The sequence below is a fragment of the Rhinolophus sinicus genome, linkage group LG06, assembly GCF_036562045.2.
Source record: "Rhinolophus sinicus isolate RSC01 linkage group LG06, ASM3656204v1, whole genome shotgun sequence".
NCBI classification, from domain to species: Eukaryota; Metazoa; Chordata; class Mammalia; order Chiroptera; family Rhinolophidae; genus Rhinolophus; species Rhinolophus sinicus.
In genome coordinates this window covers 127,815,773-127,843,720 of record NC_133756.1, presented here as the reverse complement: position 1 = coordinate 127,843,720, position 27,948 = coordinate 127,815,773, and the positions used below count along the sequence as shown (strand labels likewise).

Here is a 27,948-nt window from a genome sequence, read left to right as displayed (position 1 = left end):
AATACCACTCCATCACAAAACGTTCTCCTATGGTCTCTGTTTTACAGATGAGGAAACAAGTTCAGAAGGCTTAGGAAACTTACGGCAGATCTCACACAATTTTCTAAGAGGCAGATTTGAACTGAGGCCAATCTAAATCCAATGCACTTCCTCTTCCTAATGGCATGATTTGGAGAGAATTTTTAAAGCTGGGCCTCAGTTTCCTTTTCATTAAAGTGGAAATAAACCCATCTAGTGCATGGCATTGTCTGGAAGTCTAAATTAAATATGGTATTTTAGACCAGAATATGGCACATAATAGGTCCTCAATGAATGTTACTTTTTTTCCCTTCCCAGGGCTTTCAGAAAGGGAGAGGACATATGAAAAGAACAATCCATCTGATAGCTTGGATAAACCTAGATTGGACAGAGCACAATGCTGTAAGTAAGAAGGATCCAGATTCTACTACTGTATTTCCCTGAAAATAAGACCTAGCTGGACAATCAGCTCTAATGCATCTTTTGGAGCAAAAATTTATATAAGACCCAGTATTATATTTATCATATCATATCATATCATATCATATTATATTATATAAGGCCCGATTTATATTATATTATATTATATTATATTATATTATATTATATTATATTTATTATATTATATTCCCGATCTTATATTCTTATATTATATTATATTATATTATATTATATTATATTATGTTATATTATATTATACCCAGTCTTATAGTAAAATAAGACCAGGCCTCATATTAATTTTTGCTCCAAAGACGCATTAGAGCTGATTGTCCAGCTAGGCCTTATTTTCGGGGAAACACGATAAGAGTACTAACAGGATAAAAGGAACTACAAATACAAGGTCTGACATTAAGTTTGTGAACTCATCCTAGAAAAAGTGCTACATACCTCATTGCTGAATATCACTACAGTCACCTTCGAAGTACTCCCCTTGGGAAGCTATGCAGTGATACCAATGCCTAGTCCACCCTTCGAAGCAATTTTGGAACTCTTTTTCTGGAATGGCCATCAGAGCTGTCGTCATATTACCCTTGATGTCCTGAATGTCATCAAAATGTCTTCCTTTCAATATTTCCCTTATCTTCGAGTAAAGAAAGAAGTCATTGGGGGCCAATCAGGTGAGTAGGGAGGGTGTTCCAATACGGTTATTTGCTTACTGGCTAAAAACTCCCTCACAGACAGTGCTGTGTGAGTTGGTGCATTGTGGTGATGCAAAAGCCATGAATTGTTGGTGAAAAGTTCAGGTCATCTAACTTTTTCATGCAGCCTTTTCAGCACTTCCAAATAGTAAACTTGGTTAACTGTTTGTCCATTTGGTACAAATTCATAATGAATAATCCCTCTCATATCAAAAAAGGTTAGTAACATCATTGTTGCCACAATTTTGCGAACTTAATTGTGTACTGACTTGGTATACTCGCAGTGATGATGGTATTGTGCCTAATTGTCAAAAATGGTCCTCTAAAGGACTAAGTACCTTGCCCTAAGTCATATTGCTGGGATTCTCTCTAAGGGTATGAGCATGTTTATATTATTTTTTATTGAGAGAGAATATACCATGAAATTCACCTTTTGAAGTATACAATTCAGTGGTTTTAGCATATTCACAAAGAAGTGCAACCATAACCGTTAGATAACTCTTGAATTCCAGGATCTTCTCATCGCCCCAAAGAGAATCTCCATAGTCATTAGCAGTCACTCCTCATCCCTCCCTCTCTCCGACCCTGACAACCACTGATGTGCTTTATGTATCTACTGATTAGCCTTTTCTGATCATTTTATAGAAATAGGATCATACGGTGTGTGGCCTTTCATGTCTGGCTTGTTTTACTTAGCATAATGTATCAAAGTTCATCCATATTATAGTGTAAATCAGTATTTCATTCCTTTTTTGACCCAGTAATATCCCATTGTATGGATATATCACATTTTGTTTATCCACTCATCAGCTAATGGAAGTTATGATTGTTTCTACTTTTTGGCTATTATGAATAAAGTTACTATAAACATCTGTGTACAAGTTTCTGTGTGGACATATAGTTTGTTATCTTGGGTATATACTTGGGAGTAGAATTGCTGAAAGGGTACTGGATTTTGTCAATGCTTTCTCTGCATCTATTGAGATGAATATGTGGCTTTGTCCTTTATTTTATTAATGTGGTACATTACATTGATGTATTTCATATATTGAACCAACCCCAACCCTGAATTCCTGGGATAAATTCCTCTTTGTCATGATGTATAATCCTTTTTATATCCTCTGGATTTGGTTTGCCACTATCTTGTTCAGGATTTTTGCATCTATGTTTATAAGAGATACAGTTTTCTTTCTTATGATTTCTTGTCTGGCTTTGGTATCAGGGTAACGCTAGCCTTAAAGGATGGAGTAAGAAGTGTTTCTTTCTCTTTTATTATTGTTGAATTGTCTATTTCTTCTTTCAAACCTGTCAGTTTTTGCTTCCTGTATTTTGGGGCTCTGTTGTTAAGTGAATGGATGTTTATAATTGTTTTATATTCTTGATGGAGTGACTCTTTTATTATTATAAAATGTCCTTCTTTATCTCTAGTAACAATTTTTGCCTTAAAGTGAATTTTGTTTGACAATAGTGTAGCCACTCCAGCTCTTTTTTTTATTGTTTGCATGATATGTATCTTTCCCATCCTTTTACTTTAAATCTATTTGAGACTTTGATTCTAAAGTGTGTCTCTTGTAGACAGCATATACTTGGATCATGTTTTTAAATCTGTAATTCCAATCTCTCCCTTTAAGTTGGAGTGTTTAATCCATTTATATTTAATGTAATTACTGATAAAGTAAGATTTGCATTGCCATTTTCTTGTTTTCTACATGTCCTATGTCTTTTGTTGTTCTTTTATTCCTCTACTACTGTCATGTTTTGTGTTAAATACCGTGTTTCACTGAAAAAAAGACCTAGCCTGACCATCAGCTCTAATGCATCTTTTGGAGCAAAAAAATTAATATAAGACCCAGTCTTATTTTAATATAATACAATATAAGATCAGGTATAATATAATATAATATAATATAATATAATATAATATAATATAATATAATACCAGGTCTTATATTAATTTTTGCTCCAAAAAATGCATTACAGCGGATCATCCAGGTAGGGCTTATTTTCGGGGAAACACGGTAGATATTATATAGTGTATAATTTTAATTCCTTTATTGTTTCTTCTATTCTGTTTTTTTCAGTGGTTGCCTTAGGTATTATAATTAATATCTTAACTTATAACAATCTAGTCTGCATTAATACTACCGTAATTACAATAATATACAAAATTGTTACTCTTATGTGGTTCCATTACCTACCCTCTTATTTGTGCTGTTATTTTCATATACAAGGTATGATCAAACAATATGGTGAATGTTTAAATTTTTAAAAATTTTACAGTAAAAGACACATTGCCATTAATCCCCCTCAAAATGCTCCCCCTCACTTTGAACACATTTATCCCATCATTCTTGCCACTTTCTGAAGCAGTTCTGGAAGTCCTCCTTAGTGAGTGTCTTTAGTTGCACTGTCGTGGCTGCCTCAATGTCCTGAATAGATTCAAAATGTTTACCTTTCGTGGTCATTTTGACTTTGGGGAAGAGCCAGAAGTTGCATGGTGCCATATCTGCTGAATAAGATAGATGAGGATGCACTGTAATGTTTTTATTTGACAGAAATTGTCATATCAGAAATGATGTGTGACATGGAGCCTTTCTGTTGTGATCACAAAATATGGGTAATGCTGCTACTGAGTGCCATCCAATGGAAAGGCAGGTATTTTCAATACAGGAAGTGGTGCATCGAAACTTAGTAAGAGTGTGTGACAAGTTTCACCTTGTTACTTGCAGTCAGTTGGGTGTGAGCTACAATTGAGAGAAGGTGTGTTTTAAAGTGTGCCATAAATCATGGATCGCGAACAACACATTAACATGAAATGGGCAAACAATTTCATCTTCCATCATGACAACACTCCATATCACACATCACTTCTGGAACAGCAATTAAATAAGGTGGACGAGGACACACTGTAATGTAAATAAAAACATCACAGTGTGTCCTCATCCACTTTATTCACCGTCTATGGCACCATGCAACTTCTGGCTCTTCCCCAAAGTCAAAATGACCATGAATGTTTTGAATCAATTCAGGACGTTGAGGCAGCCATGACAGCGCAACTAAAGACACTCATGAAAGAGGACTTCCAGAACTGCTTCAGAAAGTGGCAAGAACAATGGGATAAGTGTATTTGAAGTAAAGGGGAATATTTTGAGGAGGATTCATGGCAATGTGTCTTTTACTGTAAATTTTTTTAAATTTAAACATTCAGAGTATTGTTCGATCACACCTTGTAAATTAAATCTTTAGACATTGCATGGCCATCAATACAGATTCATAATTATTGCTTTATGTGGGTGTCTCTTAGATAGGAGAAGAGTTACAAACAAAAAACACATTGATATTGCCTTTGATACTTAACTATATCATTATCTTTGACTGTATTGTTACCAGCAATCTATACTTCTTTATGTGTATTCAAGTCACTGTCTAGTATTCTTTCACTTTAGCTTGAAGGGCTCTCTTATTACTTGTTTTGTATAGCGGGTCTTATAATAACAAATTCTCTCAGTCTTTTTTATATTAGAATGTTTTAATTTCACCTTCATTTTTAAAGCAGTTTTGCTATATATAGAATTCTTGGATGAGAGTCTTTTTCTTTCAGCACTTTCAATATATTATCCCACTGCCTTCTGGCTTCTATGGTTCCTGATGAGAAACAGCTATTAATCTTATTGAATATCCCTTATAAGTGATACATTGTTTCTCTTTCTGTTTTCAAGGTTCCCTCTGTTTTTGTCTTTTAACAGTTTGTTGTATGTCTAGGTATGAATCTCTGACTTTATTGGAATTTGTTGGACTTCTTGGAGGTATAGATTAATGTTTTTTCATCAAATATGAGATGTTTTTGGACATTCTTTCAATTATTTTTTCTATCCCTTTCTCTCCTCTCTTGGAACTCCCATTATTAATATATTGGCACACTTGATGGTGTCCCATATGTTTCTGAGGCTATTTTCCTTTTTCTTTTATTCCCATCCCTCAACAATGGGAGAGTGTCAGTGAGACAGACTAGAAGGGGATGCGTATTGATGGAAATTCCTTCTCAGTGGAGGTGTCTACAAGCTCACAAGGCTCTCACATGACCTGCTTGAACATGATGAGTCCAAAGCAAATAGAAGCAGAAGGAGTTCCCATTTTTCCTTTACTCTCCTTGAGCAATCTCCTTAAATTCCATTTCTCCCTAGGACCTCTGAGACTCAAATTCTCTCTTTTCAGTCCAGTCATTTCTTTTGCAGCCTGGGCTTTTGTGTCCAGGAGTTGAGGTTCAGATCCAGATCTGTCTGACTCCAAAGTCTATGGGGTCAGTCTGATTCCAAAGTCTCTTTTCTACTATTTTTTTTCCCTCCAGTTTCTCAACATAACTTCCCTCACAGTGACTTAGCTCTTTAGCTTGTGGTGGGGTACGGTGAGAAATGAGACAGCTGAGGAGAGCTCCCTGGCTGGGACTGGATCAGAAGCTAAAGTCAACTGAATTTATAATTCAGGCCATGTCTGTCCTGGCTGTGCCTCTTGAAAGGTCTTCTTTGCTTTCTGTGCTCCTGTTTACCAAACCAGGCTCGGAACAATGGAAACCGAGTCTTGAATACTGCCTCTGATGAAGGTGTAGATTGAGGCAATTTTACAGGATAATACGGGGAGGGAGGAAGGGCTCTCCTTTCCTGCTTCCCACTCAGGTAGCTCTACAGATGGACAATGTGGGAAAATGGAGGAGTCCTCTAAGAATTCTAGGAGCCACCCCGTGTAATAGTCAAACAACGGGGAGTCATTTTCATCCTCTCCTTTCCTCTCTTCTTCCTTCTCCTTTCTTTCTTCCTCTCCCAATACTTTTATTCTTCCTTCTCTGTCTCCTTCTCCATACGTTCCTAAATCCAGTAGGCCTTAGTATCTCTCTTTTCCACGCCCCTGCCTTAGTCAAAATCTCATTGCCTTTCCCACCTGGAGAAAACCCTCAACTGGCTCTTAACTGGTCTTTACCTCCAATCTTGAAGTCTCATCTATCCTCCACACCAAATGTGAGAGACAGTTCTAAAACCCAAATCTGTCCAAGTCGATGAGATATTTTGATATATACATTTTCCAACTTCTTTCAGCTACAAACTCATCTTGATTTCTCATAAGTGGTCCTTCCTAAGGTATGTTTTTATTTTTACTAAATTAGCAATGTATCTTTTGACATCCAGTACATTAAAAACAGAACTTTATTTTGGGCTATGGTGGGCCAATACATGAAATGTAACTGACACCCAGGGGTTTATGATGATTGTCAGATCCCAAAGTACCAAAGAAGATGCCGTCATAATGTAGGGTAGGTAAACCAAGTACATAGCTAGTCCCACGCCGTCACTACATGTTTGGCCTAGTTTAAACAGAAAAACCCATCTTGTTTGCACTATTTATAAGAGAATCCCAGCACACAACCTCTTCTTGTTTGCTGGCTGTCTTCGGAACTGCATTTTACTCTTTGTTTGAACCTCCTGGATTCTCTTGGCTAAGAACCACAAAGCTTGTTCTCCCATTTTTCCCTGCAGCACACCTTTCTTGTTTGTGACTGTTTTCAGTCTGATTTTATCTCTGTTCAAACACTGCATGTCAAAATAGCTCAAGGAACTCACCTCCTTGTTATCTTTTGTCCTACAAATGCCCTTTTTCAAGAGACTTTTTGGGAGATTCCAAGCCTAAAATGTCTGTGGAGGGTTCAGACAGTTTAATGTGTGTTGACTAAGAGGGAAAAAAGTAAGGTGTGCGCTGGATCACACTGTGGGGTCTTCATGGACCAGACACAGAGTTGAGTTGAACCTGAAATGTAGGAAAGACTTGCAGTACAGAGGAGAGAGGGGTCAGTCCAGCTTCAGGAAACAAGGTAAGAGGTTCCCTGCCCTAAGGTGAAATGTATGCTGCATTTGTGTAGCACTGAAGAGGTAACCTGATTGGAGCTGTGTATAGGAAATTTGGTAAGGTAGACAAACATGCAGAGCAGTTTTAGAACTTGGAATAGCATCGGGATCCTAGTTCACCATTCCCCTAACTACGTTTCCTAGTACACTAGTGTCTCTCTAAGTATTTTTAATTGAGATACAATTGACATATAACATTATATTAGCTTCAGGTAACAACACAATGATTTGGTATTTGTATTTGTATGTATTGTGAAATGATCTCCACAATAAGTTTAATTAACACCTATATATAACACCATGTATAGTTACAAAATCTTTTTTTGTTGGGATGAGAACTTTTAAAATTTACTCTCTTAACAACTTTCAAATATACCATATAGTGTTATTAATTATAGTCACACTCTAAATATTAATAAATGTCTCCCAATTTAAAAAGTTTAAGAGGTCTTGTAGTCAAATCCGTCTGGTGAATACTGTTAAAGTCATTGTGGAAGGGTGTCTGAAAACCTTCATTAAGTGAATACTATTATGAATCTCCAAATACTATTATGAATCTCTGTAGTATCTGAAGTTTCCGTGCATTATTTAGCCATCAAGTACTGTTTTTAAGAAGATTCAAGCAAACAGTTAAGATAGGATATTCCATGAAATACAGGTTTGTACAATGTTGATCTAATCCAACCCCTTAACCTTTTAAATGTGGCCTTGGGGGAAGAAGTACTTCTTTAAGGTCATACATTAAGTCAGAGACTGTGCTGGAGCTAAAATCTAGGTCTGCTAACCCTAGAACAAGACAAATTGTTGTGGGTCTTGGTTGTCATGTATGTCAGTTGGGGAAAACACTAGATGCTGTGACAAACAAGGCCAAAATTTCAGTTTTGGCTGAACAGAAGTTTATTTTTCATTCATGTGGCAGTCCTGTGAGGGAGTTTGTGGTCAGTGGGCAACTTGCTTCCCTGTGGCTAATCCAAACACAGGACCCTATAATTGTGTGGCACTGCTATCCCCTAGGGCCACAGAGTAGATAGAGCAGCCCTGCTTGCTTTTTAAACGCCCCGGCCCAAGGGGAAGCATACTTTAGTGGTTAAGAGTATGGACTCTGGAATTAGACTTCCTAGGCCGGAATCCCATCTTTGTGATTTATTAGCTGTGTTTCCTCTGAATCACTCAACTACTCTGACCCTCAGTTTCTTCATCTGTAAAATGGGGACAATCCTTACAGGATTGTTATGTGTGGTAAATGAGTTAATGTTTTTCAAATACTTACCTATACCTGGCACACATTATGTGCTTTATAAGTATTTTCTGTATGATAATAAAATGAAAAATAACTCCTGCTCACATTTCATTAGCTATACATGGCTGTAAGTGGAGCTTAGCAACTATTTTCCAGTGACAACTCCACACTCTGGAAGGGGAATTTTTGAAGTTTTGGTAGAGAAAAATCTACCAAAATGTAGCCATCTTTGCCAAACTTAATATTAAAATTTGGATCTGAACAGGTAGATATTGGAAAATTTTAAAGATTTTGAGCAGAGAGGTGAAATAATAACAAAACCCACTCCAGAGACTTTTTTCCTACCTCAAATATCTTTTCAAAAAAATTTGAGTCATTAAAGATGAAATTATTCTAGACAGTGAATATGTCTAATTGAGAATATGTGAATCTTCCATTGTTATGAGGAGTTAAAAATAAAACAAAATAGGATCCTGGATTGAATATGAAACAGTAGGAAAATGCCTTTTCACAAACATTATATTTATATAAATTGTGTATTTTACAAATATCATATATACTAAGCAAATTTAAGATACAGCTAATACAGAACCTACTGAGGAGAGAAATTTTAAATTTTGCAGAGAGAAAACCATGATAATAGGAAATAATTGTATAGAATCTTTATTTATAATTTAATATGTATTTAAAAACTAGTGCTATTTGGTGTGCTGAAGTAATTGCTTTTTTATTGAAAGTTTAAAAGATATTTCATTGGTCCTCACTCAACTTTTCCCGTAAGGTTGTATATTTCTCTAATTTAAATTCTCCTATTATAGAAATAGGAGTTAGAAATAGGCTGTTCACAGTATTCTATTTCTCTCTGCAGGCACATGGTAGGATAGCATGTGCCTGCCCCATTTTCAAGTCAGGCATAGTTATGTGACTTGCCTTGGCCAAAGAAATATGAGTGGCCATCATGGATGTCACTTTCAGGCAGAAGATTGAAGTGTCAGTGTGTGATTTGCCATGTTCCCTTCCTTCCTTCAGATCATGACCTATTATAGCCTTCCTCCCCCTGGGTTAAGTGTTTTCAAAGAATACAGTCCCACTGCCAGTCAGCATTGAACATGCCGCATAAGCAAGAAATAACATTTTGTTATGTTAAGTTCCTAAGACCTGGCAATGTTCACTGCCTCACCACGACCTAACCAATCCTAACTGATACGAGGAACTAAAGACAACTCTCTAGTTCTTTTTGTTGTGGTGGTGGTTGTTTTTGAGATGATTTCACTGTGGTGTGCAGCATATGGATAGAGGCATTGGCTAGAGATAGGAACATATTGCAACAGTCTGAATATCTGTTTCCCCCAAAATTCATATCTTGAAACCTAATGCCTAAATATATTGATTTTGGAGGTGGGACATTTGGGAGGTGCTTCAGTCCTCAGGGTGGAGCCCCCATAAATAAGATTAATGCTCCTATAGAAGAGACCCCATAGAGTTCCCTGGCCCCTTCTGCTACGTGAGGACACAGTGACAAGGTGGTTGTTTATGAACCAGGAAGCAGACCCTCACCAGACTAAGCACCTGACCACCTGAGCACCCTGATCTCCAGCAGCCAGACTCCAGAACTGTGAGGAATAAATTGTCGTTTATAAGCCACCCAGCAGCTTGAATGGTCTAAGACACATATGTTGCATGACAAAGGCCTGACCTAGGCTTTCTAGAGTGGGAACAAAGGACAGTAAAAAGTAAAAGTATTACCCACGTATGTTCTTAAACATCATGCTCTCCATTAGGCTTCAGCCAGGCCTAGATACAGAGGTGACTTGACCTGCCTGTGAATACTTTTTAAAAACCTAAGGCGAATTATGTGTAATTCACTGGACAGTTTGGTTATTGGTTTATTGGATATTATCTAATTGACAGGATTTCTTGCTATCTTGCAGACTGAAATCTCTTTAACACAATAATTATAACTGGACAAATATAGTATTCAGTTTACTCTGAAAGTAATCATGCTGTAACATCAAGCTTTGCTTTTTGCAATCAATGGAGATAATTTTTTCATTATAACAGAAAGAAATACTGATTTTAGGAGCCACAATAGAAAGATAAGTTCCAAAGGAGCCATTATTGGTATAGGCAGCTGATTTCAGAACACTAGGTGTACTGTGTGCTGAATCACAATAAAGTCCTGGGGCCATTTGTGTAGATAAAGGTACTGATGTAAAATATACACCTACCTGAGGGAATTACTGGATGAGCCACGTGCTTCCTAGGTATCAGCAAAAGTACAGAATTGGTTCAGCTGTCTTCTTGGTCTGTAGATCATTAAATTAGGAAAAACTGACTCATCTGATATTCAATATCTAAGATCCAAGTTTAGTATATGGTCACATTATTTCCCCAAATCACCAATGGACATGTATGGGGGGATTAGTCCCTTTTGTTGATGTGATATCTCTTATTTAAAAAATTGCCAAGAAAACTGGGTTGTGAAAGTCTATTCAGAAAATATTTCCTGAGCACATACTTTCCCCATTTATTATAAATAAAACCCTTACTGCAATGAATGTGCTTACTGGAAAATGGAGGGTAGTGAGTGAGAAAGGTATAATTTAAGAGCTATGTCTATCTGGTTCCCCTGTACACATTGAAGTTTTTAAAATGCTGCTTTAGAATTCAATTGCCACATAGCTTCTTTATATTTTTAACTTTTTATTGACATCTAGTTGTTTAATTCCAACTTTGCTCTTTTTTCATGTTTGTCTTAGCTCTTCTCAGCTTTTGCATTTTCATATAAATTTTAGATAAAGTATGTCAATTTCTTCCCCTCCCCCACAAAAAACCCATTACTGACACTTTAGTCAGGATGCATGCAATTTATAGATTGATTTGGAGAGTATTGGCATTTTAAAAATATTAAGTCTTCCATTCATGAAAATGGTATATCTTTCCATTTATTCAGATTTCTTTTCATTTCGCCCAATAATGTTTTGTGGTTTTCAGTGTAGAGGTCTTTCATTATATGTATCACTAGATGCTAGATGTTTTTGATGCTACTTTTGGTCGGCTAAAAAATGGTCCCTCAATGATATTGGGTCCTAATTCCTGAAACCTGTAAATGCAACCTTATTTGGCAGAGTCTTTGCAAATGTGATTGGGTTAAGGATCTTGAGGTAAATAGGTTGTCCTGGATTATCGGGATGGGCCCCAAATGCCATCACAGGTGTCCTGATAGAGAGGCAGAGGGTCGATTTAGGCACACAGAGAAGAAAGTCATATGAAGACGGAGCAGACAGAGGTTTGAAGATGCTGGCCTTAAAGATTGGAGTGATGTCAACACGACTACAAGAATGCCAACAGCCTCCAGAAGCTGAAGAGACAAGAACAGATTTCCCCTAGAGTTTCCAGAAGGAATGTGGCACTGCTGACGTCTCGATTTTTGTCCCAATGAAACTGATTTTTGACTTCTGGACTCCAGAACTGTGAGAGTTGTTTTTGTTGTTTTAAGATCCTTCTTCTGGAGTTGGTAAGTGTCTCTAGGTTAAAGAGGCCCCAGGTTCCTTGATACCTCCATATTTCTGTCTTCCTTTCTTCTTTTCTTTCTCCTGTTTTTTCATTTTGTCTCAGTCTGTTATGGTAACATAAACTTTCTCCAAATGCCTGCTGAGCCTTGTTTTTAAAAATATATCTATTTGAAAACAAGGTACCAAATGCTTATTGGAGATTGTGTGTGTGTGTGTGTGTATGTGTGAGAGAGAGAGAGAGAGAGAGAGAGAGAGAGAGAGAGAGAGAGAGAGAGAAACGTTGTTAGTAGACTTCACTGATTAGGGGTAAACTGGCCATTTTTTTTGAGGGGACATCAAAATGTCTCTGTATATGTAGGTCCTTTCCCTTGAGCATGGGTACACTCCTGGTTTCAAATGTCCTGGGAAGTCTCGTCATTCAGTTTGATGACTTTTCACATTTCTTCAGTATTCAGGCCATTCCTTCTCTTACTTCCTTGAGTTGTTTGCTGAGTTGAGATCATCTCAGCCCGGGGCGGGGGTGGGGGTGGGGGTGGGGTGGGGAAGCGGGTTAGAGTCAGATCAGCTCAATTTCTGGCCCAATCAACTGTGATCAACTGGTCACATAGTGAATAGAACTGCCACTTTTGCACTGAGGCTAAAGTGTTTTTACAAGAGGGCCCTATGAGCATATTCTGCATAAGGCACATTTTTTTAAACATCTTGACTTGCTTTCCTTGAAGCACTTTTGAAAGTTCTGAAATCTCTGTATTTCCAGAGAAACCACTCCTCTTGACTTGGGTAAGTAAGACAATCATCAAGCTCTCTTGGATAATCAGCTTCTTCTTGTCACAGACTTAAAAGTTTTTGTAAGACCCACCAAGAACACAGTCCAGGTGATAAGAGTGTCCATCTGCTCTTGACTGTTAGTCCCTGGCCCCTCTCAAGGCAATGTCATCTGTGGCATTTGCAGGCACAGTAAAATTAGAGTAGAAACTTCCTTTAGTCTTTAGGTGAATTCTGTTAGTTCCCAATTTACATGGAGAGACTTAGGGTTAAGCAGGGTCCTGCTTACTGTGCATATTCTCCAGTATCAACCTGGTCAAGTTGACCAAGAGAGAATAAAATTAGTCAGAGAGACTCTAATCTGAACCAGAGCCACTTACTAGCCGTGTGACCTAGGGCATGTTATTCAAAGTTGGCGGTTCAGTTTCCCCCTATCTTTAAAATGGGAGAATAAAGAAACCTTGTTTTGCTCAATTCTGTGAAAACAGTAACCATGTTAAACACATGGTCATTCTTCCTTATGCTTTTATGTCTTACATAATTCCAGTGACTTGAAGGCATCTTGTAAAGTTTTCACCCCACAGGGAGGGCTAGGACATTCCTGAATCAGGATATCGTGTCTGTGGCACTTGGGTCAATGACAGGTGGGAGCATCATTCATCCAAGATCTGAAATGGATAGTCTGAGGGAGTGACAAGCGAGACAGTATCTTGTAGAAATTAAAAGTTAGACAGTCAATTTGTCAATTCAAAGGAGCTAGGTCAAAAATGAGAAGCTCAGTTGTGTATAAGTTAGACTAAAACTTGAAAACATCAATCATGAGTATAACTTTGAAGTGGGCTTGGGAGGCAGAGTCTGGAGTAATTCCCAGAACCACTTGGTATGGCTCCTCTGCTCCACGGAGGGCATGGCCTGGTGGCTTAAAGGCCGGGTCCTGCAATACATAGACTTATGATTTTTATTTTTGATTTTTATTTTTGCTCTTTTCAGTAAAAAATCTAATGTGTACATAAGTGTGAGGACTGAAAAGTGAAAGCCCACCTCTTCCCAAATGGAATGCAAACATAATATATGCGTTTACATGTATATATACAAAATAGGTTGTTTTTTTTACATAAATGAGATCAATCTGTACATAGCATTAATTTTTATTTAATAATATGTTTTGGCCATTCATTCACTCAACAAATATTGATTGTGCACTATTTTAGGTGACAGATGTGATAGTGAATAAACAGACAGAAATCCTTCTCCCCAAATATCTTTTCATATTGATACATATCATTTATTTTTAGTAGTGGCAAAATTATTTTACATTTTAAAGGCTATTTATTGTTTTCTCTCAGTCTGAGTCTTGCCTTTGCATTTCAAATGGCGTCTTTTAAGCAACAGTTTTAAATTTTGATTAAGTCGAATTTATGATTTTTTTTTCCTTTCATGATTAATGCTTTTGTGGTGTTTTATTTAAGAAAACCTTTGTCTGTTCCAAGACTGTAAAGATTTTATCATGTTTTCCTTTAGCAGTTTAATGGTCTAGCCTTTATGTTATATCTATCCCTTGATTAAGACTTGGCGTGGTCTGACTCATAGAGATTTGTCCAAAAATGGGCAGTCATAACTCAAACTAGTACATGAGAGGCTCCTTACCTTTTGGGGTGGTGAATTTTTGAGATAGAAGTCTGTCGTGCGTGGCAGCCTGCTCGCCGCGCCATCTTTCAGGCGGGACGGCCTGCGGGGTCTCTGCTCCCGCTCCCCACACAAGAACGCAGGATACGGTGAGGCCAAAAAGGAACAGCCACGGAGCCATAGGTAGGGGAGTCATACCACTATGGTCTCACTGAAGGCTGGGCCCACCAGACGCGCGACCTGCCATCCGCCTTTCCGCCAACCGACCGATGACTCTCCTCCACTCTCCTCGGCTCTCCTCCGTAGCCGCAGCAGTTATACCAGCGGCCAATCGGCCAACCGGCCACAGCCGACGGCCAATCAGCCACAGCTGAGCCAGCACCTTTCCACGTGAGGCCGAGAGCCTGTAAACTACTTTCTGAGGCTCTGTCCCCACAAGTCTGAGGGGCTGTTGGCTGTTTTTGCTGCCTGAGAATGAAGCTTATGCAGAAGAAAGCAGAGACAAGAGACAGAAAGAGGCAGGTTCCTGATGTTGTTGGAATACTTGGATGCCGTTGGACCTAAAGCCATATATTCTTGAGCCTTTCAATTACAAGACACAGTAAACCCCTGGTGTGGCCTCAGGCAGTTTGAGTTCTATTAATTTCAACTACAATTGACTTTTATGTGACTAATGAACAAAGTGAGGATGTCGCATAACTTATTTAGTCAGTCCTCTATGGGTGGACATTAAAGTTGCTCCAATGAGATTTGAACCCCCGGGGCCTGAGGAGAGAGGAGAATAGAGGAAGATTTTGGATACATGGAGGGGCTCTGTTTTGAGGAAGATGCAGTGGATTTCAAAAGAAGAATAAAGTCAGCAATGGGCTGCTTTGGGCCTGTGTAACTAAGCCAAGGAGAGGGGACTGTTTCATCAGACTCTTCTTCATTAGAGGACTGGAGGCCTCTGCCCAAGGGCAAAGGAGTGGCCAGGGAGAGATGGGTTGTTCCACATGCTTCAGTGCCAGTACCAGGTGAGGGGAGAAGGCAGGGGGGAGGCTGCCGCCATCATGTGTGCTCCTGAGCTGGATGTGGTGGATCCAGCCCTCTCCACAGACCTCTTCCCACCCATACACGAGAGCCGACTTTCAGACCCTGAAACACAAGGTCTTTCTGTGACCTTGAATATAATCTTGAATATAAATAATCATTAGATTAACTTAAAAAGTTTGCAATTCAAAATCTGTGACAAAGGTATTATTATTATTATTATTATTAAGGCTCATTTGAAAAGTAAGAGTATTCTGGAAATAGAAGAGTACTTCAGCATACCTTTGAGTCAGAAAGATCTCAATGACTCTACTGGATTAAAACCTTAGATGAGTTACTTCTTATGCCTCAGTTTCTTAATGTATAAAATGGGGATAGCAAACACTTCATATCATTGTTGTGAGGATGAAATGAGATCATTTTTCGCCACATGACACATGGAACAGGGCCAGTGATTGGTATTGGACATTATTACTAGTAAACAAAGGGTCAGAAAAGTAGAGATGTGTCCAAGTTTTCATAACTAGGGCAAGTCCAGAACATCTTGAATCCATGACTTCTGACCCTTGTTCTTTCCATTGAACTACATAGCTTCTGAAAAATCTTTTAAAAAGACACATGGGGAAGGCACAGTCTAGCCTCTCAGCCAGTGAAGGAAGAGTACGGAGATAATAGGATGTTCTCTAATTCTTTTTCCTTCAGTGTTGGACGGTTTTCCTTTCTCAAACCTTTTTCGAACAGCGGCTTGTTTAGAATGAGATCCTCACAGGCACTGACCTAACGACACCACAAGATTTCCTACTGCAACGAAGACCTCAACAGAGTTGTGCAACTTCCCAGAGCTCCGGCCCAGGCTCCCCCTAGCGGCCGCTGCGGGACATGCCCAGTACCACTTGGACCAGGAAGCCTTGGCGCCTGTGGAGGAAAGGGGTCACTTACTAAGGCCAGGCAGGACAAACACTTCACAGAACGTACCCGGCTGTGAGGCAATGCTTCCCCAGGGGGAGGACATACATTCTGCTCTGGGATTCCAGGGCTAAGAGGATAAACAGTGGTAGGGGACTGAGCCTTTCATGACCTGGTAGAGTCCTCAGTAGTTCATTCATGTCCCTCAGGGCTGCTGTGCCTTGCAAACTAGCTGAGGGAACATTCCCGTCCAATCTGGACTTGCTCCTAGGGGACTGGCACCAGAGCTCTGTGCCGCCTGTGCCTGTTCTTGGTCACGTATTCACACAAACTCCTGTGTCTGACAGCAGTGCCTCTAATAGATTTTGGTGGAAGCCTGTGCTATGTAATCCTCAGGACAGCCTATGAGCTTGATTCTTCTATTATCCCAGTTGTAGAGATGAGGAGACTGCGATTCAGAGCCCCTACCTCTGCTGCCAAGGACCGCACACCCATGGAATGGAAAAGTTGGCATTCAAACCCATGGCCAAGAACTTCAAAGGCTGTTTCCTTTCTACCCTGCACTGGATCGTATAATTATTTGTTACCTACAGACACCATCGATCATAGAACTGAAGAAAGAACTTGGAATCACAGTAGAGAGAAATGCCTTGTTACCCTCAGTTCTGCTTGTATCTCCTTTCCCTGCTTCTTACCCATCTTTCTCCCTCCCTCCCTATGGTTTGTTCTACACCCTTTCCTTTTATCTAAGGAACACTGCCAAGCCACAATTTCCTGTGTTTTGTCTTATTATTCAGGGAAGAAAGTAGTGTCTGCTGGCCTGATCTGTGACTCCGAGCCATAATTACTTTTGGACTGTTTGAATCCAAAGGGCTGGCTAAACATCTCAAAAAAAATGCCACAGCCTTACGATTCTTTCATCTCCTTGGTAGACGTTAAATAAAAAAGGATTAACATTATTGGAGCACTAATAAGTATCATATTCTGAATATATATATATATATATATATATATATATATATATATGTGTGTGTGTGTGTGTATTAATTGATATACATATGTATGTAAATTTACTCCTCACCACAACTATTTAATGTGGGAATCAGTACTCCCACTATATAGATGAGGAAACTGAGGATCTGATAGGTAAAGTGACCTGTCCAAGGTCACATATCTGAGATACAAGATTTGACATATGAACCCAATCTGTCTGACTACCAGTCTATGTTCTATGTCTTGCATCTCATTTCCCTTTTAAAAACATGTTTTTCTTTTTAAGTCAACTTTAATTAGATATAATTAACTTATATTTTATTATATTAAGATGCCCTCATTTTAAGTGTACAATTTGATGAGTTTTGGCAAATGTATATACTGCCACCACAATCAAAATATAAAATATTTACATTACCTTAGAAGTTCCCTCATATACCTTTGTGGTCAATTCCAGCCCCAACCCAGGTAACCACTAAACTGGTTTCTGTAACTATGGATTAGTTTTGTTTTTTCTAGAACTTCATATAAATGGAATCATATAATATGTACACTTTTAGGTCTGGGCTTTTTTGCTCAGCATAATTCTTTTGAGATTTATGTATGTTGTTTCGTATGTCAGTAGTTTGTTTCTTTTTTATTCCTGAATAGTATTCCATTATGTCGATATACAACAATGCTTATTTATTCACTATTTTTCTTGACAGACATTTGTGTGGCTTCCAATTTTAAACTATTATGAAAAATGCTGCTATGAACATTTGTGTACACTTCTTTGTTTGACATGTATTTATTTCTCTTGGGGAAATCCCTATTAATGGAATGCAAAACTGTATGTAAAGTGTTTAACTTTTAAAAACACTGGCAAACTGGTTTTCAGAGTGGTACCGTTTTACACTCCTACCTACCAGCACTCTTGACGTTTCAGTTGTTCTCATCTTTGTTAACACTTAGTATTGTCAGTTTTTTACATTTTAGTTAATCTAGTTCATGCGTAATGACTTCTCATGATTCTTATTTGCATTTCCCTGCAGATCAGTCATGCTGAGCATACTTTTCACGTGTTTATTGGCTACACACTACAGAGGGTACCAAAAAATGTGTACACATGACTTGTATTCATCTTTTGTTATTGGTATATATTATTACAATTTTAATACAGTTTTTTTTCTTTCTTAAAATGTGTATACATTTTTTGGCACCCTTTGTATATCTTGTTTTGTTAAGTGGCTGTTCAAATCTTTTATCCATTAAAAAAATGTGTTATTGGTCTTTTTCTGAATGAGTTGTAGGAGTTTTTAAAAAATATATTATGGATACAAATCCTTGCAGGAGTGTATGTGTGTGTATGTGTGTATGTGTGTGTGTATTCACACACATATACATATATAAGAATGAATATATAGCTATATGTTATATTTGTGTGTCTGAAACTTGACTAAATTTTTAAAAAATGGTATCTGACAAAGAGCAAGAATTTTTAGTTTTAAGTCCAATTTTTTCATTTTGTTCTTTTGTGCTTAGTACTTTTTTGTGCCTTTGTTATCAAAGAAATCTTTGATGGCCCCTAATTTGCAAAAATTTTTATGTTTAAAATTTTGACTGTTTTAACTTCTTTGTTATATCTATGATAATTTTTGAGTTAATTTCATATATATTTGAGGTAAGGGTCGAGGTCGTGTTTTTCTTAATGGATATTCACTTGTTTTTGTTCCAACACCATTGCTCGAAAAGACAGTTCTTTCCTCACAGAATTACCTTGACAACTTGTTAAAAAATAATTGACCATATATATGTGGGTCTAGCTCTGGACTATCAATTCTGTTTCTTTGGTTTATAGATTTGTCCTTACAATACCATATTATGTTCACTATTGCAGTTTTTATTAGTAAATCTTGGAATCAGGTAGTATAAATCCTTCAAGTTAGTTGTTTTTCAAAATTGTTTTGGCTATTCTATGTTCTTTGTAAATTTTGGAATAAACTTATCAATATCAAAAATAGTCTGCTCATATTTTGATAGGGATCAAGTTAAAGCTATAAATTAAGTGGAGGAGAATTGATATATTAACAACATCGAGTTTTCCAATCCATGAACAGGATATATCTTTGCATTTATTTAGATTTTCTTTATTTTTCTCAGCAATATTTTAGTTTCCATTTTACAAGTCTTTCACGATTTTATTAGATTTATCCCTTAGTAGTATTTTCAAAGGATAGCAAATCACAATCAAATGAAGTTTATTCCTGGAATTCAAGCTTGGTTTTATATTTGTAAATCGATTGATATAATTTATATCAATTTATTTGATAGATATAGGGAAAGTATTTGACAAAATTCAACATCCATTCATTAAAAAAAAATCCACTTCTTGGCAGACTAGGAATAAAGAGAACTTCAACCTGATTAATAGTATCTGTATTAAAAAAAAACCTATATGGTATCTAACAGCATACTTAATGGTGAAAGACTGAATATTCAAAATTTTTGAATGTTATAATGATATTTTAGTTCCTTTTACAATTTTTTGTTGCTAACATATAGAGATGCAGTTGATTTTCATATATTAATTTTGTTTCCTGCAACCATGTTAAACTCACTTGTTAGTTATAATAGGAAGACAATTTAGGATTTTCTAGGTCTACAGTCATGTCATTTGGGATAAACCTAGTTTTACTTCTTTCTTTCCAAACTGTATGTCCTTACTCCAACACCGCCCCCCCCCCCCTTTTTGTATTGTCTAGGACCTCTAGTATATTTCCTTGTTCTGAATTATGGGGGAAGATATTCAGTCTTTCACCATTAAATATACTGTTAGATGCTGTATACATTTTTGTTTTCTACTTTATTTTGTTTTGTTTTTTTTAAATAAATACTGCTAATCAAGTCGAAGAAGTTCTCTTCTGTTCCTAGTCTGCTAAGAGTTCTTTTTTTTTAATCATCATGAATGGATGTTGAATTTTGTCAAATAACTTTCCCTACATCTATCAAATGCACCATATTCTGTTAATGTGATAAATTATATCAATTGATTTACAAATATAAAACCAAGCTTGAATTCCAGGAATAAATCCCATTTGATTTGCTATTCTTTAAAAATATTCCTGGATATAATTTGCTAATTGTTTTTGAAGGATTTTGTGTCCATATTCACAAAGAATAGTAATCTGTAGTTTTCCTGTAATGTTGTCGTGTGGGGTGACAGGCGGGGTCTCTGCTCCTACTCCCCACATAAGAACGCAGGACATGGTGAGGCCAAAAAGGAACACCCGTGGAGCCATAGATACGGGAGTCATACCACTATATTCTCGCTGGTGGCTGGGTTGGAGACACAGGAAGCAGGAGCTGCACAATTCTCAACCTTCACTGCTTCGTTTGCAGGCTCAGCCGCCATCTTCTTGCTAGCCCCCATTTTCTTGCTAGCATAGCCACAGCAGTTATATTAGTGGCCAGTGGCTCACTGGTTACAGCTGACGGCCAAGTAGCCACAGCTGATGGGCATCCAATCACAGTTGATGCCCATTTACTACCTGAGCCAGCACCTTTCTATGTGAGGCTGAGAGCCTGGAAACTGCTTTCTGGGGCTCTGTCCCCAAAAATGTCTTTGTCAGGTTTTGGTAACAGGGAATGCTGGCCTCATTTTCTATTCTCTGAAGAGCTTGTGAAGAATTTTTATTATTCCTTCTTGAAATGTTTGAATATTGAATGTAGGATTCGTAAAGGAAGCCATCTGGCCACAGAGATTTCTTTGTGTGAAGGTGTTTATTTTAGACTGCCCAGGCTGCTATAACAAAAATACCATACATGGGTGGCTTAAACAACAAATGTTTATTGCTCATAGGTCTGGAGGTTGGAAAGTCCAAGATCAAGGTGCTGATAGATTCGGTATCCAGTGAGGGCCTGCTTCCTGGTTCATAGGTGACCATCTTTTTAGTTTGTCCTTACCTGGCAGAAAGGGAGAACTCTGGTCTCTTCAGCCCCTTATGAGGACACAAATCCCATTCAGGAAAGTTTCACCCTCATGACCCAATCACCTTTCAAAGCCCTACCTCCAAATGCCATCACATTGAGATTAGGCTTCAACGTATGAATTTTGGGGGGATACATACATTCAGTTCACAGCAGTGTTTAATTATAAACTCAATTTCTTTAATAGGATATAGGTCTATTGAGATTTTCTATGTCTTCTTGAGTCAGTTTTGGTAAGGTGTATTCTTTTAGGGGATTTGTCCATTTCATGTAAGTTGTCAAATTTGTTGACACTATGTTGTTTATATTTCCTTATTATCCTTTTAGTATCTGCAGTATTTATAGTGGTGCTTCCTCTTTCATTCATGAATTGGCACTTTCTGACTACTCCCTTTTATTCTTGAAAAGTCTAGCTAGCGTTTTTCAATTCTATTGATCATTTCAGAGAGTCAGTTTTTACTTTGATTGTCTTTGGCTCCTGTTTATCTGTGTTTTTATTTTATTGCTTCCTGCTCCTGGCTTTACTATTTCTCTCCTTCTACATGTCTTGGATTTAGTTTACTCTTCTTTTTCTAGCTTTTTAAGGTAGAAGCTTAGATCACTGACCTCATTCTTTGCCTGTTCAGAGTTTACGTTTTATCTGCTTGATTTTTCGTAGCCAGTGTTATATAAATATTTTCTCCATTATTGTTCATTCCTTTACTATTTGGGAACACGTTTTGTTTTCTCTACTCTAATATAGACATAGATATTTTGATAGATTTGATAAATAGAACCATACCTTATTCTTCTTTGCATCCTATATAAATATTAACATAGTATTCTGCATGTAGCAGGTACTTGATAAATAATTATTAAAATAAATAATATTTTTGTGTATTTCCAAGCATTAGATATATATGGAGAGTGGGGAAGAGTGCACATAATAGGGGTTGGACTTAATATCCCTGGTTGGTCATCAAAAGTTAGCTCAAACATCATCTTTTCTTGGAAAGAGTTTCCACTGGTGACAGCATTGCTCTCTCATTCAATTTTCTTTATTTTGTAATTATTCCTATTGTTGCACTTATATTATATCATAATATTTAGAAATTAGATTATAGGTTGGTCTCTCCTATTCTAGTCTTAGTTTTTTGACAACAGGGACACTGTCTTGTTCCTTAGTGCCTAGCTCAATACCTGACATATCTGACATATAGAAATAATTCAATAAATGTTTGTTGGGTGAATGAGAGAACAAAAGGCCTTTCTCTACCTCTGGAGTCTGGTGAAACATTCAGAACATATGTAACAATCTGTGCACTCTATTGTGCTATATTTCAGAGAATAAACATGCCGGCCTATTGTATTTTTGAAATACATTTTAAATGGAAAAATGTTCAGCATGTGTTGTAAGTTACTGCTCTCACTCCGAGTAGGGTCCAGAATCAATCACTGTCTAGAACCCAACAGCAAATGGACAACACCGCCGCTCCTCCCCTACCATTTCCTTTGTCTTGAAAGAAAATAACTGGTTTAAATCAAACTAACCTCTCCTGTCTTTGTCCCCAGAGATGAGGACTGTTTCACAAAGAAAGTAGGGGCTGTATCTCCACTGTTTCAGAAATATTGAATTCAGAGTAATCACATAACAGGAAATGTCCCTAAATTCCAGCCAGATCAATTTGTTCCCCCTCCCCAGAGCTATTACCTCAGTCCCCTTGCCAAAGCTCTCAACAAGTCTTCATCGTCTCTTACTTGCTCAGTTCTCTCTGGAGTTTTCCAAGCACTTTCCCACCCATTATCTTTTCTAATTGTCACAACAGCTGCTATATGTTCCAGAGGGCATTGAATGAAGGAAAGAGATCCAGCTCTGGAGCCAGCAGCACTGATTCCACTTCTGCTCTGCCACTTATTGGTGTGTGGCAGTGAGGAAATATCTTCGTCTTGCCTAACCTTGGTTTTCTCATTTGTAAAATGGGGATAATAATACTTACCTCACAGGCTTCTTATGATGGTGAGAGCTAATATGTATAAACCATGTGACATGGTGTTAGGCACATGATAGGTGCTTGCTATTATTACTGGTAGTTATTATTTTCATGTTGTGTAAATTTGGTAACTATTTTGGGTTCTTGTAGCAATTTAGGGTAGATTAAACCAGGTGCAGTAAAACAGTGCGGAATCGGCCTTAAATATGCCACCAATTTACTGCCTCCAGCACAATTTTGAATGGTAAGAATAGAAGAAACTTAAGCAAGCAAACAAACAAACAAAAAAACAATCTTAGATCCCCCAACTGCATGGTACAAAAGGAGGCTCCATAACTTAAGAAATAATGGAGTGAAATTAAATCCATCCTGGTATCTACGTAGACTTTATGCTTAAAATGGTTGCTTTGGAGAATGTGGTACTAGTTAACCTGTTTCTATGAATATTCTTTAACAAAAATTGAACTGGCACCTCCTCTGTACTAGATGCTAAGGTAAGAGAGATAAATTAATGAATAAATCAGTAACTGAATGAATCTTTGCTCTCCAACAGAAGGTTGTGCAAAGACCACAGAGGACAGACTCACTAACGCTGTCCAGGAGAACTGGGAAAGGCTCCACAAAAGAGTCTGGAAGGATCCGTTGGGTTTTCCTCAGGTGGTGCCATCACTGTGTTGTGCAGGTGTGAGGACATTTTGTGAAATTCAGCTGTGGGGAGCAGTGGAGTTACAGGGATTAGCTTCGCATCATGGTCAAGTGTTTGCTTTAGAGCTAGACAGAACTAAGTAAGAATCCCAGCTCTGTCACCGATGAGCTAGGGAACTTTAGATAAGTTGGCTCAGTGCTTTTGTTTACTCAGCTTAAACTGGAGATACTAATAATATCTACTTTGGGATTTTAAGGGCTCAACAAACAATTTCCCGTCTCCCCCGTATAGGTTTAAAATAATTAAAGGGGCAGAAATTAGATAGATGGATATTAAAATGTCACTTTACTACTAATAAAACTGTATTCAAAACCTTGGATGCTTAGAAATTATGGGATTCCTATTCTTGCACCCCAATATTAAACATACTCACTAGGCACAGGCAGAAATGGAAACTATAAACCTCTGTCCTGCGGCAGATCTGCTCCACTAAGCTTACTTTGAGACTCAGCCAGCAGACCAAAATGCATTCGTTCTCTAGGTAGGTAGGTCAAAGAGTGGTCCGAGGCGTGGCCGGCTCAAGCATGTCTAGTTCCTTTTTCCCAACCAACAAATGATGTGAGTGACCCTCCCCAGAGAAAGTGAGAGGCCAAGAGTTTTACTCTAATGGAGATCCTTCCACATGAAAACATGAAGCCAGAGGAAGGGAGGTTGCTTCCAACACCTACAGTAAAGTGTTATGAGGATGAACTATGAGGTATTCAACATACAAAGCACAGTGCCTGGCACAAAGTAAACACTCAAATGTCAGACACCATTGTTGTTGTGATAGCAGATTGTCAGGGCCCAATATATCATCTGATATCCTCCCACTAAGATATCCATGAAGATATGCAAAAAGAAACACTGGAAGCTAACGAGAAGACCATATGCCAAAGTCTAAAAAGTAATTTCTTCTAGCTATACTGTTGATAAAGACACATATCTGCCCTACTTGTATACTCTCCTTTAGAAAGCATGGAACTCCCTTTTGGGCAGGAGTCTCAGCTGACCCAAAATATTAACAAACCCTATGCAGCTCCATCCTTTCTGCATTTGGGGATTCTCTATTGAGCATGATAGGAGTGGTTCTATACGCTCATTTTCATAAATTCTACTCCACACATATCCAGAAGCTGCAATTCTCAGGACCTGTGATATATTGCCTCTAGAAATGAGTAGCTAGCCAAGGAAAACATTCTGATAGAAATGGTAAGAATTCTAGGAACAGTGCAATAGGTAGAGGTGGAGTAATGGTGGTGGAAGGGTCCGGGGAAAGGATGTGGTCTTTTATGCTCTATCTGACAAAAAAACTAATGAATGCATCAACCCCAAAGTCAGAGGTAGGGGAGACCCCACCTCAATCTTGCTCAGTCAAGTGAGATGATTGTCACCCCTATTCTAAGTCTAGATCTTAAAGAAAAATACTCCAGTACCCAAGTGTACAGGGAGAGAAACCAATGAGATACCATGGTGTCTACCTGTTGGCAAAAATTGGGCCTTGTTTAAGGGTAAGTCAACAGGAAAAAAAAGGAGCCCCATAAGAATTATCATAGCATAAAAAAATGGAAAGTTATTCTCTAGGCTCAGAGGAAAATCTTGACTCTAAAAATCACTCCAGGAGTCAGAAAAATTTTTGGAAGATATTTGCTTGTTTTTTTCAATAAGATGGAAGAAGTCATGTCTCTCTGAAAAAGGATAAGCAAGCTTTATCAGTAATGGTTTAAGATAAAAAGGGAGCTTGCAAGTGAACTTAAAAAGTAAGACTAATAATAATATCAATGTTGGGCATAATTTAATAAAATTGAATTGTTTCTGAAGAAAAGATTAAAACAAATAAAACAAACATAAAAAAAATCTAAGTCTTAATGAAAGAAATGATTCTTTAGTGGAATAAAAGACTGGTATTTGGAGATAAATATAGTTTAGTTTGTTTCAGTTAAGATTAATATATACACCTGATGACATTTCTGAATTTTAAGGAAGACAAAAAATTCTGTAATAATCCATGCAAAAACCAAATATGACTGCCCCGCCAAAACTCCACATTATCTATAAAGGAACAAAAATTAGATGTCTCTTTGGCAATATTGAATAGCTTAAGAAAATAGAGCAATGTCTGCATGGTTTTGAAAGAAAAAAATGTGAATCAATTATTGGTCGGAGAAACGAAGTGAGAGACGAATCTAAAATAATTCAAGAAAGTTAAATTGTAATATGATAGGACAGGTGGTAAGCATGTGAAAAAAAGTGAACATGTGAACATAAAAACGTAACTGTGTCAGTTAGGGTCCTATCATTAAACAGAAACCATCCAGGCATTTCAAACAGAGGGAATTTGACACAGCCTATTTGTTACTTAGGGGATGGTTGCCCTGAAGACACAAATAGCGCATAACTTCTCTAACTTTAATGTGTATTCAAATCACCTGGGATTTTAAAAAGTGCAGATTCAAATTCAGTAGGTTTGGGATGGAGTCCGAGATTTTGTATTTTTAAGAAGTTTCCAAATAGAGCCAATGCTTCTGGTCCATGAATCACTTTTTGAAAAGCAAGGAAATAAGGGAAGTTGAGGCAACTGGAGATTAGCCTTACCAGGAAGCCATAATTTTCCTTAGAGTTGAAGGAACACTGAAAGTAGAGGCTGTTACTAAAGCCTAGAACTTGGAGCCATCAAGCCGTGGCTGGCAACATGGCCAGGCTTTCCCGATGGAAGCTGGGAACAAGGGGGTGGGGTGGTCTGGCAGGATCTGAAATTACAGTGGAGATGCAGTTGCTGCTGGAGACCCAACTCGAGGCAGAGAGATAGGGAGTAAGTACCCTGGCTTCTCCCCTCCCTTCTAGCCTCTGATCTTCAATTATTTTTTTATTAGTTTCCGGTGCACAAAACAATGTACTAGTTAGACATTTATCGTTTGTATCCCTCACACAGTGACAGCCCCCCTCCCCCATCCACTATCCCTCTGACATCTCACACAGCCATCACTTTTCCACTGTCTGCATTCCTAATGCTGTACTCCCCTTCTTGTAACTATATACATAATATATTAACTTGTAGTTGACGTTCATTATTGTTCAGCTTCAGCTTCAGGTGTACAGTGCAGTGATCAGGCATCTACATCTTCCCTGAGGTGGTCTCCCTAACGAGACAAGTTCAAATTTTTCCTACTAGCTGAAACTACCTTCCCCAGCACAGCATGCAGCCTCTCTGGCTCTCTGCTTCTCCCTCTCAGTCATTCTTAAACTTCTGATTCCTTTAATATCGACCAATTAAGTTGATCCCAACCCGGTTCCAATTTCTACCTCCAAACAAGTGCATTCAAACGTATCACAAAGTGCTTTCTAGGATCTACCCTCTTGGAGTGGTGCGGTAGGGGGTACATAAGGAGGGAATAGCAAATACAGTTTATATTACTAATAAACAGTTTTTTCTTTTATGCTTATTACACTTTGTAGCTCTTATCTTTCAGTGCCTTGAACACACCAAGCTCTCTCCTGCTTCAAGGCTTCAGCAAAGGCTAATCTCTTACCATTGAATGCTTTTCCTCATAGTCTGTGGCTAGGTAACTCCTGCTCATCATTGAGATCTTAGGTTAAGTGTCTCTTATGAACAAATAGCTCTTCTAACACTCCAGACTAGGTAAGATCTACCTGAAATAATTTTTCATGACATCTTTTCCTTGCTCTTAAATTTCAGTGTGAAATTATATACATTTGTGTGATTATGTTCTATGTCCCCCATTGGGTTGTGAGTTCCATGAGGACAAAAAATTGTGTCAACTTTGTTAAGTGCTGTATTTCCCATGCCTGGAAAACTAGACTGGTAAATGGATGTACCTCTCCATCACATTAGTATGAAAAAGCAGGTTGGATGTTTTAGTGGTCAAAGAACGTATTCCTGATTTTAATATTTGAGTGTGAATATTGAAATGTGATTTTTTTGTTTTATTGAGGAAAGGGAACAGGACTTTATTGGGGAACAGTGTGTACTTCCAGGATTTTTTCCAGGTCAAGACATTGTCCTTTCAATCATAGTTGTGGAGGGCGCAGCTCAACTCCAGGTCCAGTTGCCGTTGTTAGTTGCAGGAGGCGGAGCCCACCATCCTTTGTGGGAGTCGAGGAGTCGAACCAGCAACCTTGTGGTTGAGAGCCCACTGGCCCATGTGGGAATCGAACTGACAACCTTTGGCATTAGGAGC

General features: G+C 38.0%; 1 long non-coding RNA gene across 2 annotated transcripts in view; it reads left to right on the top strand.

The window, feature by feature from the left end:
* LOC141572237 (uncharacterized) overlaps positions 1-27,948 on the top strand; it is a 156,119-nt gene that overhangs the window by 42,570 nt on the left and 85,601 nt on the right. The window contains exons 2-3 of one of the 2 annotated variants that reach the window (XR_012497520.1): positions 337-420; positions 891-2,029. The exons of the other annotated variant lie outside the window; for it this stretch is intronic. This is a non-coding gene — a long non-coding RNA (uncharacterized LOC141572237). Of the gene's footprint in view, positions 1-336; positions 421-890; positions 2,030-27,948 lie in introns of those variants that run through there. 2 annotated transcript variants of the gene reach the window in all.